Below are 13,952 nucleotides of genomic sequence, written 5' to 3'. Positions count from 1 at the left end.
GTGAGATCTGGCGATGAGGCATTTTGCCAGATATACTGGATGGCCTGCTCAGGGAACCACCCCACTGTGTCCATCACATCCTTTCCCTGCGGTGCCTGCAGGACATTACATGCCGACCACTGCCTGATGGTCCTGTGGTCAAAGGCGTTCTCCTGGGAGAACTTTTCTACGAAGGACAGGTATGGCGGCAACGACCAGCTGACTGGGATGTTGCGTGGGAGTGGGGCCGGACCCATCCTTCGTAGCCAAGGCGACAGGTAGAACCTGGGCACATAGTGGTACTTGGTGCCCACATACCTGGGCTCTACACACAACCTGATGCAGCCACATACGAAGCTGGCCATCAGAGTGAGGGCGACATTGGGGACGTTCTTGCCCCCGTTGTCCAGGGACTTGTGCATGACGGTCCGTCTCACCCGCTCCATCTTGGATCCCCAGACGAATCTGAAGACAGCTCGGGTGATTTCCGAGCTGTAGGAGCGGGGGACGGGCCACACCTGCGCCAAGTACAGCAGCCCTGAGAGCACCTCACACCTGATGACCAGGTTCTTGCCCGTTATCGACAGGGAGCGCCCTCCCCACAGTCCCAGTTTCTGTTTCACCTTGGCAGTCCGCTCCTGCCAGTTCTTGTTGCACGCCTCGGCCCCTCTGAACCAGATCCCCAACACCTTCACGTGGTCAGACCTGATGGTGAAGGGGGCGCTGGATCGGTCGGGCCAGTTGCCGAAGAGCATGGCTTCGCTCTTCGTGCGGTTGAACCTGACCCCCGACGCTAGCTCAAACTGTTCGCAGATGCCAATCAACCTGCGAACTGACCTCGGATCAGAGCAGAAGACGGTGACGTCGTCCATGTACAGGGAGGTTTTCACTTGGGTCCCCCCACTGCCTGGCAGCATCACCCCTCTTATGCCCCCATCCCTCCTGATGGCTTCCGCAAAGTGACTAATGTAACATTGCCCTTTTGACATGCCTTTGCTATCTCCCGTTGTAATTTGTATCCCACATCCTGGCCTGTATAACTCCCATCAGGGTCATTTTACACTTGCAGCTTCTTAACTCTGCCCATAAGAATTCTACATCTTCCGGTCTTATGTCACCTCTCTCTAATGATTCGATTTCATTTTTTACCAACAGAGTCACCCCACCCCCTCTGCCTACCTGTCTGTCCTTTTGGTATAATGTGTATCCTTGGATGTTAAGCTCCTAACTATGATCTTTGTTCAGCCACGTCTCAGTGAAGCCCACAATGTCATACCTGCCAATCTGCAGCTGCGCTACAAAATGATCTACCTTATTCCATTTGCTGCCTGCATTGAAATATAACACCTTCAGTCCTGTATTCATCACCCTTTCCACTTTTGTTTCCTGTTACACTTTAACTCATCCCACTGTCTGCGGTTTTGGCCTATCACCTGCCTGTCCTTTCTCACAGTCTCACCACCCACTGCATCTGCTTGTATGCCAACTTCGCAGCCCTATCACTCTGGTTCCCATCCCCCTGCTTCTCCCCAACAGCCCTAACAATCCTGCCGACAAGTATATTGGTCCCCTTCGGGCTCAGGTGTAACCTTTCTCTCTCATACGGGTCATACCTTCCCCAGAGGGATCCCAGTGATCTATAAATCTGGACCCCTGCGCCCAGCACCAGTTCCTCAGCCACACATTCACCTGCCAGACCATCCTATTCTCACCCTCAGCGGTGTGTGGCATGGTCAGCAATCCAGAGATTACTGTGCTGCATGTTCTACCTTTCAGCCTCCTGCCTAACTCCCAATATTCTCTCTTCCCTTTTCCTGCCGATGTTGTTGGTATCAATGTGTATCACATCTTCCAGCTGTTCACCCTCCCCCTTTAGAATGCTCTGGACCTGATCCAAGACATAGAATCACAGAACATAGAAATCTACAGCACATTACAAGCCATTCGGCCCACAATGTTGTGCTGACCATGTAACCTACTCTGGAAACTGCCTAGAATTTCCCTACCGCACAGCCCTCTATTTTCCTCAGCTCCATGTACCTACCTAAGGGTCTCTTAAAAGACCTTATTGTATCTACCTCTACCACCATCACTGGCAGTATATTCCACCACTCTCTGTGTGAAAAACTTACCCCTGACATACCCTCTGTACATATTTCCAAGCACCTTAAAACTATGCCCTCTTGTGTTAGCCATTTCAGCCCTGGGGAAAAGCCTCTGACTATCCACACGACCAATGCCTCTCATTATCTTATTCACCTCTATCAAGTCACCTCTCATCCTCTGTCGCTCCATGGAGAAAAGGCCAAGTTCACTCAACCTATTCTCATAAGGCATGCTTCCCAATCCAGGCAACATCCTTGTAAATCTCCTCTGCACTCTCTCTATAGTATCCACATCCTTCCTGTAGTGAGATGACCAGAACTGAGCACAGTACTCCAAGTGGGGTCTGACTAAGGTCTTATATAACTGTAACGTTACCTCACAGCTCTTGAACTCAATCCCACGGTTGATGAAGGCCATCACACCATACACCTTCTCAACAACACTGTCAACCTGAACAGCAGCTTTGAGAGTCCTATGGACATGGACCCCAAGATCTCGCTGATCCTCCACACTGCCAAGAGTCTTACTATTAATATAATATTCTGTCTTCAAATTTGACCATCCAAAATGAACCACTTCACACTTATCTGGGTTGAACTCCATCTGCCACTTCTCAGCCCAGTTTTGCATCCTATCAATATCCCGTTGTAACCTCTGACAACCCTCCAAACTATCCACAACACCTCCAACCTTTGTGTCATCAGCAAACTTACTAATCCACCTTTCTACTTTCACATTCAGGCCATTTATAAAAATCACAAAGAGAAGGGGTCCCAGAACAGATCCCTGCGGAACACCACTGGTCAACCAACCACCATGCAGGATATGAACCATCTACAACTACCCTTTGCTTTCTGTGGGCAGGCCAATTCTGGATCCGCAAAACAAGGTCTCCTTGGATCCCATGCCTCATTACTTTCTGAATGAGCCTTGCACAGGGAACCTTATCAAATGCTTTGCTGAAATCCATGTACACTACATCCACTGCTCTACCTTCATCAGTGTGTTTTGTTGCATCCTCAAAGAATTCAGTCAGGCTCATAAGGCACAACCTACCTTTGACAAAGCCATGCTGACTATCCTTAATCGAATCATGCTCATAAATTCTGCCTCTCAGGATCTTCTCCAACAACTTGCCCACCACTGAAGTAAGACTCACCGGTCCTTAATTTCCTCAGTTATCTCTACTCCCTTTCTTAAACAAGGGAAAAATGTTTGCAACTTTCCAATCCTCTGGTGCTTCTCCCGATCCTAGTGATGATGCAAAGATTATCATCAGAGGCCCAGTAATCTCCTCCCTCGCTTCCCACAGCAGCCTAGGATACATCTCATCCGGTCCTGACAACTTATCTAACAATGCCTTTCAACAGCTCCAGTACATCCTTTTTTGTAATGTCTATACACTCAAGCGTTTCAGCCCACTGCAAGTCATCCCCACAATTGCCAAGGTCCTTTTCACTGGTGAACACTGAAGCAAAGTATTCATAAAGTACCTCTGCTATCTCCTCCGGCTCCATGCACACGTTTCCACTATTGCACCTGATTGGTTCTATTCTCACACGGCTCAGTCCCTTGCTCTTCACATACTTGTAGAATGCCTGGGGGGGGGGGGGGGGGTTCCTTTATCCTGCTCGCCAAGGCCTTCATATGGCCCTTTCTAGCTCTCCTAATTTCATTCCTCAGCTCCTTCCAGGCACCCTTGTAATTTTCTAGAGCTCTAACAGTACCTAGTTTCTTCAACCTTCTGTAAGCTTTTGTCTTCTTCTTAACTAGATTTTCTACATCCTTTCTATACTGTGGCCCTTTTACCCTACCATCCTTTCCCTGCCTCAATGGAACATACCTATGCAGAATGCCATGCAAATGTTCCCTGAACATTTGCCACATTTCTGCTGTGCATTTCCCCGAGAACATCTGCTCCTAGTTTATGTTCCCAAGTTCCTGCCTAATAGCATCATACTTACCCTACCCCAATTGAATGTTTTCCCAAATTGTCTGCTCCTGTCTCTCTCCAGTGCTATGCTAAAGGAGAGAGAGTTGTGATCACTACCTCCAAAATGCTCTCCCACTGAGAGACCTGACACCTGACCAGGTTCATTTCCCAATGCCAGATCAAATACAGCCTCTCCTCTAGTTGGCTTATCTACATATTGCACCAGGAAATCTTCCTGAACACACCTAACAAACTCCACCCCATCTACACCCCTTGTTCTAAGGAGATGCCAGTCAATATTAGGAAAGTTAAAATCACCCATCACAACAACCCTATTATTATTGCACTGTTCCAGAATCTGCCTCCCTATCTGCTCCTTGATGTCTCTGCTACATTGAGGGGAGGGGTCTATAAAAAACACCCAGAAGGGTTATTGCTCCCTTCCTGTTTCTGACTTCCATCCAGAATAACTCAGTAGACAATCCCTCCATGACTTCCTCCTTTTCTACAGCCATGACTCATTCCACCGAGATGCAACACAGAGCATCATAGGAAGTCATTTCTGCCTGTGGCCATCAAACGTTACAACTCCTCCCTTGGAGGGTCAGACACCCTGAGCCAATAGGCTGGTCCTGGACTTATTTCCTGGCATAATTTACATATTACTATTTAACTATTTATGGTTTTATTACTACTTAATTATTTATGGTGCAACTGTAACGAAAACCAATTTCCCCCGGGATCAATAAAGTATGACTATGACTATAACTATTCCTGATTCGCAATGCCACACCCCGCCTCCTCATTTGCCTCCATCCCTGTCCCTTTTGAAACACCTAAAGCCTGACACACTCTGCAGCCATTCCTGCCCCTGAGTCATCCAAGTTTTTGTTTGGCCATATCATAGTTCCATGTATTGACCCATGATCTAAGTTCATCAGCCTTGTTTATAATACTCCTTGCATTACAATAGACACGTCTCAAACCATCAGGCTGAGTGCATCTTTGGTCTATCATCTGCCTATTCTTCCTCACAAACTCCCTACAAGCTGTCTCTACTGGTGTGCCAACCACCCCATCCTCTGCCTCTTCACTTCAGTTTAAACCCTCCCCCACAGCATTGGCAAACCTCCCTCCCAGGATATTGGTTCCCCTCCAGTTCAGTCCAAACCGTCCCACTTGTACAGGTCACCCCTTCTCCAGAAAAGGTTCCAATGATCCAAGAACTTGAAACCCTGCCCCCTGCACATCTCTCCGGCCACCCATTCATCTGCAATATCTTCCTGTTCTGACCTTCACCAGCTCGTGGCACTAGGAGTAATCCAGAGATTACCACCTTGGAGGTCCTGCTCTTCAGACTCCTTCCCAACCCCTGAACTTACTGCACAGGACCTCCACCCCTCTCCTGCCTATGTACAACAACCTCTGGCTGCTCACCCTCCCCTTCCAGAATATTCTGCAACCGCTCAGAGACATTCTGAACCCTAGCATTCGGGAGGCAGCACATAATCCTGATGTCTCTTTCGTTGCTGCAGAATGTCCTATCTGTACCCATAACTATTGAATCCCCTTTGACAATTGCTCCACGTGACTCCACCCTACCTTTCTGAGGCTCAGAGCCGACCACAGTGCTATTGGTCTGACTGCCGCTGCCTGGCCCAGATAGATCATCCCCCTAATCAGTATCCAAAGGGATATACCTTCTGCTGAGGGGAATGGCCACAGGGGACCCTGCACTGACTTCTTTCTCCCTTTACCTCTCTCAACCATCTACTCCCCAAATTCTGCCCTCTGGGTGTAACCACCTGCTCAAAGGTCACTTCTATCAAATACTCTGCCTCCCGGATGATCTGGAATGCAAGGAACAAGGAAGAACATCATTAAAACAAAAACTTGTTTGTAGTGCAAAGTGGTCAGAACGTTGCTATAGTGAGGAGGTGTTAGGGTTTGCCGATCGGTTGAAGGGAAGTAACTGTTTGTGAACCTGGTGGTGTGGGAGTTCAGGCCGTGAGAAGATGGCGTGGCCGGGACGGTAGGGTTCGTTAATGATGGCCATTCCTGTAGATACTCCCGATGGTGGGGAAGGATGTGTCTGTAATGTATTAGGCTGAGTCCACTGCTGTCTAGAGCTTCAAATGTTACTGCACATTCGAATTGCTGTACCCAGGGTAGAAGAGCCCATAACTACAGGACATACAGTACTGCCTTAGGCACGCATACTGTATATAGCTGGGATTCAGAGGACTTTTGCACAGTACTGTAGTAATTTTAATTTTTGCACTGTACTGCTGCCACAAAAAAAACACACAAATCTCATGACATATGTGAGTGACGATAAACCTGATTCTGCTATGGGTCTCTATTGTAGATTGAGAGTGGGAAGGGGACAGGGAGAGGGAAGTTGTGGTTGGGAAAAGGGGAAGGAGCGGGAAGCACCAGAGAGACATTCTGTAGTGACCAACTGTTTGGAATTAAATGGCCTTGCCTGGTGTCTCTGCACTGGGTGTGTCTGCACCCATGCCACACCCTGTCCCTGGCTCTCCTTCTCCACCAGCTGTCCCACACCCCTCCCGTGGCGCTTCACCCTCGCCATTCCCAACATCCTTTGCTCCCGGTAGATTTACAAACTCGCTTTCCGCTCCACATTGACAAATACGGTACTGTGCAAAACTCTTAGGCACCCTCACGATATATATGTGCCTAAGATTTTGCACAGTACTGCAGGTTCCCCTACACCATACACCATAGAAAGCATTCTGTCTGGTTGGAAACACAGCTCGGTGTGGCAACCGCTGTACTCACGACCACAAGAAACCACAGAGAGCTGTGGAGAACTCAGCACATCACCGAAACCAGCCTCCCCTCCACGGACTCCACCTACACTTCCCACCGCCTCAGTAGAGCGGCCACCCACCCGGACAGCTTCCACCCCACGTTAGACTCTTGACCTCACAGTCTACGGTGTGACGATGGCCTTGCATTTTATTGTCCACCTGCACCGCACTGGTAACTGCTGCACTCTAATCTGCATTCTGTAATTAAGTACTTTGTACTAGCTCAGCTCAGCAGTTAGTGTGTCACTATTACAGCTCAGCGTGTCAAAGTTCAGAGTTCAATTCCGGCGTCCTCTGTAAGAAAATGCTTCCTGTGAACACGTGGGTTTCCTCCGGGAGCTCCAGTTTCTTCCCACGGTCCACAGACATACTGATTGGTAGGTTAATTGTTCATTGTAAATTATCCTGTGATTAGGCCGGGGTTAAGTAGGTGGGCTGCTGGGTGGTGTGAGTCATTGGGCCGGAAAAGCCCATCCTGTGCTGTGTCTCTAAATAAATAAGATGTACAATTACAATGAAACGATCGGTACAGACCGTGTCTGGGACGAAACCATCGGCATGGACAGTATTCGGATGAAACGATTGGCACGGACCGTAACCAGGATCAACAATCGGCACGGACAGTATTCCAGATGAACTGATCAGCACGGATTGTATTCCGGATGAAATGATCAGCACGGACCGTATCCGGGACAAAACGATCGGTGTGGACAGTATTCGGGATGAAACAATCGGCATGGATCGTATTTGGGATGAAACGATCGGCATGGACCGTATCCGGGATCAACGATTGGCAGACAGTATTCTGGATGAAATGATCAGCACGGACCGTATCCGGGACAAAACGATCGGCATGGACAGTATTCGGGATGAAACGATCGGCATGGATCGTATTTGGGATGAAACGATCGGCATGGACCGTATCTGGGATCAACGATTGGCACGGACAGCATTCTGAATGAAACGATCGGCACGGACCGTACCTAGGACGAAACGATCAGCACGGACAGTATTCCAGATGAAACGATCGGAACAGACCATATCCGGGATGAGACAATCGGAACAGACCGTATCCGGGACGAGACAATCGGAACGGACGGTATCCAGGATGAGTTTTGCAGTGGGCATTTCCTCAGACCGCCCCTTCCCTTGGCTCCAGCACCCGCTCTCTCAATGGGGGACTTCCCTTTCAGACAGATGCTCTCGAGTGAAATCAATAGGGCATAGCAGGTCCGGACAGCCAGCTGTGCGGCTGAGTGTGACTGTGAGGGTCTGGGTCTGAGTGGGAATGAGTATGTCTCCGGGAGTCTGAGAGTGCTAGTCTGTGTCTGTTTGTGAGTGAGTGTGTCTGTGAGTGTTTAGTGTGATTATACGTGTGTATGAATGTGTATAAGACCATAAGGTATAGGAGCGGAATTAGGCCATCTGGCCCACCGAGCCTGCTCTGCCATTTAATCATGGCTGATTGTTTTTTTTTCTCCCCCTCAACCCCAGTTCCCGGCCTTCTCCCCATAACCTTTGATGCCATGTTCAGTCAAGAACCTATCAATCTCTACCTTAAGTACACCCAACAACCTGGCCTCCTCAGCTGCCTGTGGCAACAAATTCCAAAAATTCACCACCCATTGGCAAAAGAAATTTCTCCGCATCTCTGTCTTAAATGGGCGCCCCGCTATCCTGAGGCAGTGCCCTCTTGTCCTAGACTCCTCCACCATGGGAAACATCCTTTCCACATCTACTCAGTCTAGGCCTTTCAACATTTGAAAGGTTTCGATGATATCCCCCCTCATCCTTTTGAATTCCAGCCAGTGCAGACCCAGAGTCATCAAACGTTCTTTGTCTGATAACCCTTTCATTTCTGGAATCATCCTTGTGAACCTCCTCTGGACCCTCTCTCCAATGCCAGAACATCTTCTCTTAGAGGGGAGTCCAAAATTGTTCACAATATTCAAGATGAGGCCTCTCCAGTGCCTTATAAAGCCTCAGCATCACATCGCTGCTCTTGTATTCTAGACCTCTTGAAATGAATGTTAACATTGCATTTGCCTTCCTCACCACTGACTCAACCTGCAAGTTAACCTTCAGGGTGTTCTGCACAAAGACTCCCAAGTCCCTTTGCATCTCAAATTTTTGGATTTTCTCCCCATTTAGAAAATAGTCCGCACATTTATTTCTACTACCAAAGAGATGACCATGCACTTTCCAACATTATATTTCATTTGCCACTTTCTTGCCCATTCTCCTAATCTGTCTAAGTCGTTCTGCATCCTACCTGTTTCCTCAACACTACCTGCCCCTCCACCAATCTTCGTATCATCTGCAAACTTGGCAACAAAGCCATCTATTCCATCATCTAAATCATTGATATGCAGCATAAAAAGAAGTGGTCCCACACTGACCCCTGCGGAACACAACTAGTCACTGGCAGCCAACCAGAAAAGGATTCTTTTATTCCCACTCACTGCCTCCTAGCAATCAGCAAATGCTCTAACCATGTGAGTAACTGTCCTGTAATATCATGGGCTCTCAACTTGGTAAGCAGCCTCGTGTGTGGCACCTTGTCAAAGGCCTTCTGAAAGTCCAAACATACAACATCCACAGCATCCCCTTTATCTATCCTACTTGTAATCTCCTCAAAGAATTCCAGCAGGTTCATCAGGCAGGATTTTCCCTGAAAGAAACCATGCTGACTTTGTACTATCTTGTCCTGTGTCATGAAGTACTCCATAACTTCATCCTTAACAATTGACTCCAACATCTTGCCAACCACTGAGGTCAGGCTAACTGGTCTATAGTTCCCGTTCTGCTGCCTTCCTCCTTTCTTAGAGAGTAGAGTGACATTTGCAATTTTCCAGTGCTCTGGCATCATGCCAGAGTCCAAAGATTTTTGAAAGATCATTTCTAATGCCACCACAATCTCTACCGCTACCTCTTTCAGAAGCCCAGGGTGCAGTTCATCTGGTCCAGGTGATTTATGTACCCTTAGGTCTTTTAGCTTTTTGAGCACCTTCTCTCCTGTAATAGTAACTGCACTCACTTCTCTTCCTTCACACACTACAACATCAGGCACACTGCCAGTGTCTTCCACAGTGAAGACGGATGCAAAATACTCATTTAGTTCATCAGCCATCTCCTTGTCCCCCGTTATTATTTCTCCGGCCTCATTTTCTAGCAGTCTTAGATCCACTCTCATTTCTCTTTTATTTTTAACATACTTGAAAAAGCTTTTACTATCCACTTTGATAGTATTTGCTAGCTTGCTTTCATATCTCATCTTTTCCTGTCTAATGATTTTTTAGTTGCTCTCTGTAGGTTTTTAAAACCTTTCCAATCCTCTACCTTCCCACTAATTTTTGCTTTGTTGTATGCCCTTTCTTTTGTTTTTAAAATAGCTTTGACTTCCCTTGTCAGCCATGGTTGTATATTTTACCATTTGAGTATTTTTTTCACTTTTGAAATACACTTGTCCTGCACCTTCCTAATTTTTCCCAGAAACGCACGCCATTGCTGCTCTGCTGACATCCCTGCCAGCAGCTCCTTCCAATTTACTTTGGCCAACTCCTCTCTTATACCACTGTACTTTCCCTTACTCCACTGAAATACTGCTACATCAGACCTTACTTCCTCCAGATCAAATTTCAAGTTGAACATAATCATATTGTGATCACTGGTTCCTAGAGGTTCTTTTACCTTAAGCTCCGTAATCACCTCCGGTTCATTACGTAACACACATCTCCTGGTAGTCTCAAGGACAAACTGCTCTAAAAAGCTATCTCTTAGGCATTCAACAAACTCACTCTCTTGAGATCCATTACCGACCTGATTTTCCCAATCAACCTGCATGTTAAAATCTCCCATGACTACCATAACATTGCCCTTTTGACTTGCCTTATCTATTTCCTGTTGTGATCTGTGGTCCACCTCCCAGCCACTGTTGGAAGGCCTGTATATAACTGCCATCAACATCCTTTTCCCTTTGCAGTTTCCTAACTCAACCCACAAGGATTCAACATCTTCTGATCCTATGTCACATCTTTCTATGATTTGATGCCATTCTTTACCGGTAGAGCCACACCACCCTCTCCGCGTACCTTCCTATCCCTCCGATACAACATGTGACCTTGGACATTCAGCTCCCAACTACAACCATCCTTCAGCCGTGATTCAGTGATGGCCACAACATCATACCTGACAATCTGTAATATTGCAACAAGATCATCCACCTTATTTCTTATACTATGCACATTTAGATACAACACCTTGAGTACCATATTTGCTATCCTTTCTGATTCTGCATCCCTAATGTTTTGATACTCAGCCTGTTGGCTACAACTAAGTCCCATCACCTGTCTGCCTTTCCTGACCGTCTGACTGCACGCTATCTTTAGTTTTTTACCATCCTGAGTCCCTTCACTCCAGTTCCCACACCTCCTGCCAAGTTAGTTCAAATCCTCCCCAACAGCTCTAACAAACCTACCCACGAGAATATTGGTCCCCCTCCGGTTCAGGTGCAACCCGTCTCTTTTGAACGGATCATACCTCCCCCAGAAGAGATCCCAATGATCCAAGAACCTGAAGCCCTGCCCCCTGCACCAGCTTCTCAGCCTCTCATTTATCTGCCAAATCATCCTGTTCCTACCCTCACTGGCACATGGCACAGGCAGCAATCCAGAAATTTCTACCCGGGAGGTCCTGCTTCTCAACTTTCTACCTAAATCTCTAAATTCTCCTTTCAGGACCTCTTTGTTTTCCCTTCCTATGTCATTGGTACCAATATGTACCAAGACATCTGGCTGCTCTCCCTCCCTCTCCAAAATGATGTGGACGCCATTTGAGACATCCCTGACCCTGGTGTCTGGGAGGCAACATACCATCTGGGTATCCCGTTCACATCCACAGTATCTATGTCTGTTAGTGTGTTTCTGTAAGTGTGAATGTGTGTGTGTGTGTGTGTGTGTGTGTGTGTGTGTGCATTTACCTCTGCAGGTGAGTAATTGTCATGTATATCTTTGAATGTGTATCCTCAAATGTGTGTAGCCTGTGTCTGTGTGTACTCTGTGCGTGTGTCTGTATGTAGTCTGTGTGTACTCTGTGTGTGTGTGTGTGTGTGTGTGTGTGTGTGTGTGTACGCTCTGGGTGTTTAGTCCGTGTCTGTGTGTACACTGGGTGTTTAGTCTGTGTACTTTGTGCGTGTGTGTGTGTGTGTCTGTAAGTACTCTGTGTGTATGTGTCTGTGAGCACTTTGCCCGTCTGTGAGTGTGTCAGTGATTGAAAATGTTGAAGTGTGAGTGAGAATGAGTGCAGAGGGCTGCTCTGCTCCCAGTGGGCAGTATGGCAGTGTCAGGGCTCTGCACACGGAACTCAGAGACAGAACAGTGTCCCACAGACCACTGCAGGGAGGGGCTCCCTTGCTCTCTAGGATGTGTCTCTTAGTGACGGCAAACACTGAGCAGGTGGGGCCTGGAGATTCAGGAGTTTTGTTTGTTTGAAGTCTTTGTTTCCATTCCCTGAGACGGGGCTTTTGTCAGCCGGTGCTGACGCTGCCCGGCCCCTTGACTGTAGGAGACGTGGCTTCCTCACACCCCCAGGGGCTTGGCCAGAGGGTGCTTGCATCGAGGCCAGCACTTCACCGCGGAGCGAGGTAGGGAGGAAAGCGGGTTGCTTTCCCGTGTGGGGTCTTGCTGTGCGTAAGTTCAGAAATTGGGATGTCGTATTGTAGTAGCACAATCAGAATTCGGTTTCGTATCACTAGCTTACGTTCTGAAATTTGTTGTGTTGTGGCAGCAGTACAATGAAACGTATAGTTTTTATTATCAGATATTGCAATAAGAAGTCTGTATAAAAAATTAGATGAAGGAAATTGTGCAAAAAGAGGGGAAGTAGTGAGGGAGTGTTCACGGGTTCAATGTCCATTTAGGAATCAGATGACAGAGGGGAAAAAGCTGTTCCTGAATCTCTGAGTTTGTGCCTTCAGGCTTCTGTACCTCCTACCTGATGGTAACAGTGAGAAGAGGGCATGCCCTGGGTGCTGGAGGTCCTTAATGATGGATACCACCTTAGTGGTGCATTCACTTTCAGCTAGGCAGCATTTATTGTGTTGAGTTTTGGTTGCCCTGATGTTGGAAAGATGCCATTCTGTAAGGAGGCACAGAAACCCGAAGTCCCACAGCACCAGGTTCAGGATCGGCAGGCTGACCAACATCTGTGGGAGGGAAGGAACAGTCAACAACTGGCACAGGGACTCGACCTTACCACTGGGCAGGAGCTGTGGGAGCCTGAAGTCCCATAGAGTCAGGAACAACCATACAGTCCTTGAACCAAACGGCACAGCCCTAATCACGTTGCACTACAATGGACATCATATCTTTGTTCTAGTTGTGCTTTTTCTTGTAAAAATTGTGTATAATTTATGTCTTTTTCTATGTTTATATGAGGGTTGATAGGTTCTTGATTAGTCAGGGTGTCATAGGTTATGGGGAGAAGGCAGGGGAATGCGGTTGAGAGGGATAATAAATCAGCCATGAAGAAACGTGGAACAGACTTGATGGGCCAAATGGCCTAATTCTGCTCCTTTGTCTCGTGGTCTGTTTCTTGTGAATGCTGCTTATCCAGTGCTGTGAGCCTGTGGTGCTGCTGCAAGTCAGTTTTCCATTGGACCTGTGCTCACACTTGTGCAGTTGATCATAAACTCGACTTTGACTTTAAGGTGGAAAGAGAGCAGAGGAGATTTACAAGGAAGTCGTCCTGACTTGAAGGTCTGAGTTATGGAGTGAGGTTGAGCAGGTTGGAAGGTAGTAGACTGAGGGGTGACCTTGTTGAGGTGTTTAAACCTAGGAGGGGCATATATAGAGTGAATACGCTCAATTTTGTTCTCTCAGGTTAGAGGGAATCAAGCACACGAGAGCATAGTTATACGATAAGAGGAGAAGGGTTTAGTAGGAACCTGAGGGGGGACCTCTTCACACAGAGGGTGGTCTGAGGAAGTGGTTGAGGCACCTCGGAAACAGGCCCAATTAGATGATGAAGGGCTTGGCTTTCGATAGTACAGCATCGTACAGGCCCTTCAGCCCACTATATTGTGCTGACCATTTAGCCCACTT

General features: G+C 47.5%; 1 protein-coding gene across 5 annotated transcripts in view; it reads left to right on the top strand.

Annotated features, from left to right (window-relative positions):
* The window catches only part of vill (villin-like), a 143,386-nt gene that overhangs the window by 67,380 nt on the left and 62,054 nt on the right, over nt 1-13,952 (top strand). Inside the window, exon 1 of one of the 5 annotated variants that reach the window (XM_072254202.1) lies at nt 12,312-12,493. The exons of the other annotated variants lie outside the window; for them this stretch is intronic. The gene's annotated coding sequence lies outside the window, so the exon portion shown is untranslated. Of the gene's footprint in view, nt 1-12,311; nt 12,494-13,952 lie in introns of those variants that run through there. 5 annotated transcript variants of the gene reach the window in all.

Source organism: Mobula birostris, chromosome 3 (genome assembly GCF_030028105.1).
Source record: "Mobula birostris isolate sMobBir1 chromosome 3, sMobBir1.hap1, whole genome shotgun sequence".
NCBI lineage: Eukaryota > Metazoa > Chordata > Chondrichthyes > Myliobatiformes > Myliobatidae > Mobula > Mobula birostris.
Note: the sequence above shows the minus strand (reverse complement) of the source record. Positions and strands in the feature narration are given on the sequence as shown.